The sequence below is a fragment of the Elaeis guineensis genome, unplaced genomic scaffold, assembly GCF_000442705.2.
Source record: "Elaeis guineensis isolate ETL-2024a unplaced genomic scaffold, EG11 Super_Scaffold_1000045, whole genome shotgun sequence".
NCBI classification, from domain to species: Eukaryota; Viridiplantae; Streptophyta; class Magnoliopsida; order Arecales; family Arecaceae; genus Elaeis; species Elaeis guineensis.
In genome coordinates this window covers 2,005,358-2,013,758 of record NW_027332425.1, presented here as the reverse complement: position 1 = coordinate 2,013,758, position 8,401 = coordinate 2,005,358, and positions in this window count along the sequence as shown.

The window sequence follows — 8,401 nt, the reverse complement described above, 5'->3', positions numbered from 1 at the left end:
GACTCCTATGGGAGCCGGACTTCGTCCCCTACTTCAACTGCAGAAAGACTTCGTCCAGACTCCTACGGGAGCCAGACTTCATCCCCAACTTCACTTGCAGGAAGACTTCGCCCGGACTCCTACGAGAGCCGGACCTCATCCCTGACTCCGGCTGCAAAAGACTCCGTCCGGACTCCTATGGGAGCCAGAATCCGCCCATGACTTCAATCATAGGTAGACCTCGTCCGGACTCCTACGGGAGCCGGACTTCACCCCCAACTTCACTTGCAGGAAGACTTCGCCTGGACTCCTACGGGAGCCGGACTTCGTCCCGAACTTCGACTGCAGGAAGACTTCATCCGGACTCCTACGGGAGCCGGACTTCGCCCCTAACTTCACTTATAGGAAGACTTCGCCTGGACTCCTACGGGAGCCGGACCTCGTCCCTGACTCCGGATGTAGAAAGACTCCGTCCGGACTCCTACGGGAGCCAGACTCTGCCCACGACTTCAATCACAGGGAGATCTCGTTCGGACTCCTACGGGAGCCGGACTTCACCCCCAACTTCACTTGCAGGAAGACTTCGCCCGGACTCCTACGGGAGCCGGACCTCATCCCCGACTTCGGCTGCAGGAAGACTTCGCCCGGACTCCTACGGGAGCCGGACCTCATCCCCGACTCCGGTTGCAGGCAGGCTTCGTCCGGACTCCTACGAGAGCCGGACTCTGCCCACGACTTCACCTGCAGGCAGACTTCATCCGGACTCCTACGGGAGCCGGACTCTGCCCACGACTTCAATTACAGGTAGACTTCGTCCAGACTCCCGCGGGAGCCGAACTTCATCCTCGACTTTGACTGCAGGAAGACTTCGTCCGGACTCCTACGAGAGTCGGACTTCGAGCTCCTGTTGCAAGTGACCCACTCCGAGTTACCGCTGCAAACGAACTACTTCAAGTTCCTACCACGAGCGGCCTTGGCCGAGACTCCTCGACAAATGATTTTCGTCCGGGCTTCTGCGGAGATCGGACTCCAACCGAACTTTGACCGATAGGCCTGGACCCCCTGGCAGGCCACGGTAATGGCCACAACTCTGCTCCACTTCATGCGATGGATTCCGCATGGCTCCATCACTCCCTGGCAGGCCACAGTAATGGCCACGACTCTGCTCCACCTCCTGTGATGGATTCTGCATGGCTCCACCACTCCCCACAACAGGCTCCATGCGGCAGGCCACAATAATGGCCGCGAATCTGCTCCACTCCCTGCGGTGGATGCTGCGCGGCTCCACTACTCCCTAGCAAGTCGCGACAATGAACACCACTCCAGTCCCCGCAACTGATTCCACATGGCGAGCCATGGTGACAGCCATGACTCCACCCCATTACTCTTCATGATAAATTCCTCCTAGCCCCGTGCGGCCCACGACGAGGCGGTTACAAACAATCGCTATCAATCCGTTGCTCCCTCTGCCTATAAAAAGGGGATCCCAGATACGTTATTCTCTAAGCTCTCATTTTTTACCTAAAAACTTTGCTAAAATTTCTGTTCGAGCACTCCATTCTTGTTGAGGCAGAGAACTGACTTGAGTATCGAAGGGTCTTGCCAGAGCAACCCCACCTCCGGTTTAAACTTCTTTTGCAGGTCCCGGTGGCGATCGCGACTCCCTCGACTCTAGCTTCTCCGACGCAGGTGGATTTCTGCACCAACAGGATTGGCGCTAGAGGAAGGGGCTATCTTCGCAGTACCCTTGTTCTTAAAGGAGTGCTCAATGAGATCGCCTCCGATCATCTTTTCTTGTGTCCTCTCCTCTTTCCCCCACTAAGTCTTCGCCCGATGCCTCCCCGTAAGGCATCCACACGATGATCCACGGCCTCCGCAGTCAGGTCTCAGGCTCTGGCCTCACCTCCAGTTTTTCAGCCTTCTCCTCTTCCTCCGGCAATGGCCGTCGGCGTGGGGCGGTCAGGCAATCGGTCTCTGATGGATTTCGCCAATACCATCTCGGGAGAATCCCGACAGGGAGCAACCAACGTATTCGCCGTACCCCCCAAGAGACAAAAGTTTGAGGAGCCCATAACCTTTACTGAAGAAGATGCTCGGGGAGTTCAATTTCCTCATAATGATGCGGTTGTAGTTTCCTTGAATATAGCAAATTACGACATCCATCGCATTCTTGTCGATAATGGAAGTTCGACTGATATTTTGTTTTACGATGCCTTCTCAAGAATGTCCATCCTTGACGGCCATTTGGGGCCAATTAGCTCCCCTCTAGTAGGGTTTACCGACGATGCTGTCTCGATGGAGGGAGTGATAACTTTGACTGTAGCTACGGGTCGATATCCAAGACAATCCAGGGCTCTGGTGAATTTCCTGGTGGTGAAGGCGCCGTCAGCCTACAACGCAATCCTCGGCCGACCTGGCCTCAACGCTCTCTGGGCCGTCGTGTCAACCTACCATTTGAAGTTGAAATTCCCTACCAACTAGTGGATCGGAGAAGTCAGGGGAGACCAAGCCCTGGCCAGACCTGCTACAATATAGCCTTGCAAAGAAGTGACCAATTCGATCTCTGCCCAGTTGATGGGCTGGACGCCCGCGATGACCTCATTGAGGAGAGGGGCAGCCCAATCGAAGATCTGGTTTCGATCCCTTTGAACGACGGGAATGCGGAGCATGTGGTGAAGATTGGCTCCAACCTGGGGGAAGAGGTGCGAGCGCATCTCGTCGATTTCCTACGAAGGAATGCGGATGTTTTTGCTTGGATTCCAGCAGACATGTCGGGGATTGACACGAAAGTCATGGAGCACCGTCTGGCGTCGATCCAAAGCATCGACCGATGAAAGAAAAAATTTGAGGTCATGCGCCAAAGAGGCGAAAGCGATAGCCGAGGAAGTGGACAAACTGCTGAAAGTCGGGTTCATTAGGGAAGTCAATTATCCTGACTGGATTTTCAACATTATCCTAGTCAAAAAGGCAAACGACAAGTGGAGGATGTGTATAGACTTCAAAAAGTTGAATAAAGCCTGCCCAAAGGATAGCTACCCTCTGCCCAGAATTGATCAACTGGTGGATGCGACCTCGGGCCATGAGCTTCTCACCTTCATGGATGCATTCTCCGGCTATAATCAAATCAGGATGGTGCCAGAAGACAAAGAAAAGACTACTTTCATTACTAACCGTGGTTTTACTGTTACAGGGTCATGCCATTCGGCCTCAAAAATGCAGGTGCGACCTATCAGTGGCTGGTGAACAAAATCTTCAAAGAGCAGATCGGCTGCAACATGGAGGTCTACGTGGACGACATGCTCATGAAAAGCAAATCTTCCATGAACCAGATCGCCGACCTCGAGGAGATCTTCGGCACTCTCCAAAAATATAAGATGAAGCTGAATCCAACTAAATGTGCTTTCAGAGTGACCTCAGGGAAGTTCCTGGGCTTCATGGTATCGGGGTGCGGGATTGAAGCCAATCCAGAGAAAATTTGTGCCATCTAGGAGATGGCCGCCCCGAAGTCGATAAAAGAGGTTCAACGCCTTACAGGGAGGGTAGCAGCCCTGAATCGCTTCGTCGCGAGCTCGGCCGAATGGTGCTTACCCTTCTTCCAAACCCTCAAGCGGCCGAAGAACTTCTATTGGACCCTTGAGTGCCAACAGGCATTCGAAGAGCTAAGAAGCTACCTCGGCTCACCTCCGTTGTTGGCGAAGCCCGAGCCTGGAGAGGAGCTATTTTTATACCTGGCGGTCTCCCCTATAGCCCTCGCCGCAGTCCTTGTTAAGGAAGAGGCAAAAATTCAATGGCCGATCTACTACGTCAGTCGCACGTTGAGAGGCACCGAAACCAGGTATACTAAATTAGAGAAACTAACTTACGCCTTGTTGATTGCAGCCCGGAGGCTCCGACCCTACTTCCAAGGGCACTCCATAACGTTACTCACCAACCAGCCGATTAAGGCTATTTTGCACTGGGCAGATGCTTTTGGGAGGATGGCGAAATGGGCGATCGAGCTCACCGAGTTCGACATCAACTATCGACCCAGACCGATGGTAAAAGCCCAGATATTGGCAGATTTTATAGTAGAGTGCACAATCTCGGAAGAGGCCGAACTGGAACAGGGTGAAATGGACGACCTTGAGCCCCGACCGAACTCCCCTGAAGAAGAAGCCGACCTTCCTGGTTGCTTTTGGGCCCTCTACGTGGATGGGTCTTCCAACATGTCGGGTGCAGGCGCGGGCCTGATCTTGATCAGTCCAGAGGGAATCATCGCAGAGTACGCTCTACGCTTCGAGTTCCCCACGACAAACAATGGAGCTGAATATGAAGCTCTGATTGCAGGATTAAAGATCGCCAAAGAGCTGGGAGTAGATCGGCTCCAAGTCTACAGCGATTCCCAATTGGTAGTGGGACAAGTCAACGAAAACTATGAAGTGCGGGAGGACAGCATGGCTAAGTATCTCGAAAGGTAAAGGAGCTCGTCCCCACCTTTAGTAGCTTCCACATCAGGCAGATTTCAAGAATGGAAAATACCAGGGCCGATCTTCTCTCCAAGCTAGCTACGCTGGCTCCGGCTGAGTTGCCCAAGGGTGTTCTTTTTGAGGTTCTGAAGTGCCCAAGTACGGAGGAATCGCGACCCGTGATGGAAATTGATCATGAGCCCAGTTGGATCGACCCGCTGGTGGCATATCTCAGGGATGGGGTTCTCCCTCATGATGCAAAAGAAGCCTGAAAGCTTAGAAATCAAGCCTCCCGGTACATCCTCTATGAGGGCAAGCTGTACAAGAGATCATACTCTTTGCCCCTCTTAAAATGTCTCTGACCTTCGAAAGCCGACTACGCCTTGTGGGAGGTGCATGAAGGAATCTGCAGAAGCCATCTGGGGGCTAGATCTTTATCCCACAAGTTGCTCCACCATGGATATTACTGGCCAACAATGCATCATGACTCGATTGAATACGTCAGAAAGTGTGACCGATATCAGAGATATGCCAATATCCAGAGACAACCCGCCACCGAGCTCACACCCTTGAGTTCCCCATGGCCTTTTGCGCAATGGGAGATGGATATCCTTGGACCTTTTCCCGTGGCATCGGGGCAGAGAAAGTTCCTTCCGATAGCGATTGACTATTTCACCAAGTGGGTCGAAGCCGAACCACTGGCGAAAATCACAGAAGCTAAAGTGCAAGATTTCATCTGGAAGTCAATCATTTGCAGGTTCGGACTGCCAAGAACCCTAATCACTGATAATGGGCCGCAGTTCACGGGAGCAAGATTCACCGAATTCTGTGAAGATCTAAACATCTCCCACAACTTCACATCCATAGTCCATCCTCAGGCGAACGGCGATGCTGAAGTGACCAACAGAACCCTGCTGCAGGGGATCAAGACAAGGCTCGAAAAGGCGAAGGGAACTTGGGCAGATGAACTTTACCATGTGCTGTGGACGTACCGAACTACCCAAAGACTGTCCATAGGAGAGACCCCCTTCGCTCTAGCCTTCGAAACGGAGGCTGTTATCCCAATTGAGCTTAAACTCCCGTCGGCACGAGTCGTGGCATTCAACGAACATCACAATTCGCAATGTCTTAAAGCCAACCTCGACTTACTGGAAGAAAAGCGGGAGGTAGCTTAAGTTCGGATGGCAGCCTACAGACAGAAAGTCGCCCATTATTACAATTCCCGGGTCAAGAATAAAGTCTTCAGAGTAGGAGATCTGGTGCTTCGACGAGCCGCTGTCTCACAACCTCAGGATTAAGGGAAGCTCGCGCCAAATTGGGAAGGCCCGTACGAAGTCAAAGAAGTAGTTCGCCCGAAACTTATTACCTCAAGGAGCTTGGAGGAGCAGACCTCCCGTGACCATGGAGCTCGAAAAACTTATGGATGTATTATTGATAACTTTATTTTAAATAAATATTTCATATCTACATGTCTCCTCTCTTGGCACGAGCCTATATCGACAGGATAGTCAGAATAAACCGTGTCGGGAGCAGGAGGAGAACTTCATCTCGACAAAATCGAAGGCCCGATTCCTCTTAGACCAGATGGGGGGAGAGGCCAAACAGTGCCCACATGCGCCCCCACAGCCATGTTAGGGACAGGAGGAGAACCTCGCCCTAACATGAGCAAAGTCGAAGGCCCGATTCCTCTTAGATCGGATGGGGGGAGAGGCCAAACAGCACCCACATGCACCCCCACAGCCATGTTAGGGACAGGAGGAGAACCTCGTCCAAACATAAGCAAAGTCGAAGGCCCGATTCCTCTTAGACCGGATGGGGGGAGAGGTCAAACAGCGCCCACATGCCCCCCACAGCCATGTTAGGGACAGGAGGAGAACCTCGCCCTAACATGAGCAAAGTCGAAGGCCCGATTCTCCTTAGACCGGATGGGGGGAGAGGCCCTGCAACGCCCACATGTGCCCCCACAGCCATATTAGGGACAGGAGGAGAACCTCGCCCTAACATGAGCAAAGTCGAAGGCCCGGTTACACTCAGACCGGATGGGGGAGAGGTCCCGCAGCATCCATATGCACCCCCATAGCCTTGTTAGAGACAAGAGGAGGACCTCATCCTAACCTGAGCTAAAATCGATTATGTCAGAAATAGGGGAAGAACCCCATCCTAACGCCAGTCAGATCTGGTCATCTAAGATCAGATAGGAAAAAGGGGACCTTCCCAGCGGCCCCTTCGCACTCCCGTGACCCCACAAAGAGCAGAGGGAAAACCCTCACTCAAAAATGAAAAAGGAGAAAGGGGAGGGAAGTTAAAAAGGAAAGCGACGGACTACGCAGCGATGAATGTAAAACAAACAGTATCAAAGATGCAGGAAATCTCGTCCCAGCAGGATTGGGGTTCTTATCAAAAACCCGGCCTTCAAGAAAGCCCTCAACGCAAGCCCGAGACAAGATGACTTCCTCAGGGTGACGAGAAGCTCAGACCTCCGAGTTCGAACTCTGAAAGGGGGCGTCAAACCTGAGTGACCTCGGGCAAATTTGCGGCCATGGACGAAAGGATGAGTCAATGCGATGGCAATCGGATACCTCCGTACGGCATCGAATTCAAGCAAGGCAAAAGTCAAAAGAAGCTCGGTAAGCGATAATTCGACACATGAGTAAAAGAGGTAGCGAAAAATTCTCTTCTCTGTTATTTATTAAATATGCATTACAGAGCCATTAAGGCTGAAGAAGATGGATGACTGGAAAGGCAAGCCAACACGGCAACAACCAGTGACCTCTGGACGATGTTCAAAAAAAAAAAAAAAGGGAGAAGAAAAAGAAAAAGAAGGGAATGCAATAATAACAATGGCAAATGAAAGAAGTTCGGCAGGCAGCAATTCGATGCAAAGTGCAGACGAAGTAACAAAATCTCCTACTCATTCTTGATTAATAAAGGTGTACGTTACAAAGCCCTGGGGGGCCAGAAAAAAAAAATATTACTACAAGACTCAAAAGGAACACGTTGGAGACCACTTCAAGCTCCCAACTTCTCTTTCCGGTTCCATCCGTCTCGACAGCATTTTCTAGTGCGTGTGATAAACCCTCAGCTCTTGCCCCCCCCTTGTTCCCTCCATCATCGAAACCCCAGCCCTAGGGGGAAAAGAGTGGGATAGAATTCAAGGGGCAGCGACAGCAACGGCAGTGGTGATGATGACCTGCATCAAGAAGAACCAGAGATACCCTAGAGGCCGCGATGGCACCGGAGGCATGCACCACCACCGTGTGCTCCACGACCACCACCATCCTAGGTACTTCGGTAAGGTCGGCATGCACTACTTCCACCTCCCCACAGCAAGTTCTACTGCCCCACCGTCGGCGCCGACCGCTTCTGGTCCCTTGGCCTCGACGACGTCAAGAATCCCGCCACAGCTCGTGACGTCAACCTTTGCCCCCTTGACCGGTGTCGCCCCGTTCAGCTACTCCAAAATTCTCAGGCGGAATGCGCTCACCGGTTGTCCCGTTATTAAATCCCTGTTGTTGAAGGAATTCCCCTCGAGCCCCCTTTGAGGAGACGGAAACCCTCAGTGACAGTTTGACAGTCGGAGAATTCGTAGGCCACTGTTTTCCCCCTCACACTCCTCTTAGCTCGTGGCATCCTCTCGAAGTTGGCCTCCGGGGCAGAAGCCCTGGTGGGAGAACCCCTCGAAGGGGCTCGGAGGACTGAAGGCGGCAGGGAGCCGGTGGGGATGGCGAAGGCTGGTGCGAAAAGTGCTCAGAGTTGAAAAGGGCATCGATGGAGTGGCTGAGTGGCTAAACTCTCAGGCAGAAGAAAGGTGTTGACCCTCAGGCGAAGTGAAGCCCCTGAAGGAAAGGCGGGGGCTTAAGTAAGCAACGGGACCTGGCGCAGTTATGGTGGCAGACATCCCTAAGCCCACCAGCACCCGCCATGTGTCCCACTTACCGTGACGTAGGGCCGGCTGCCGGCGGGATCATTATGGTGTG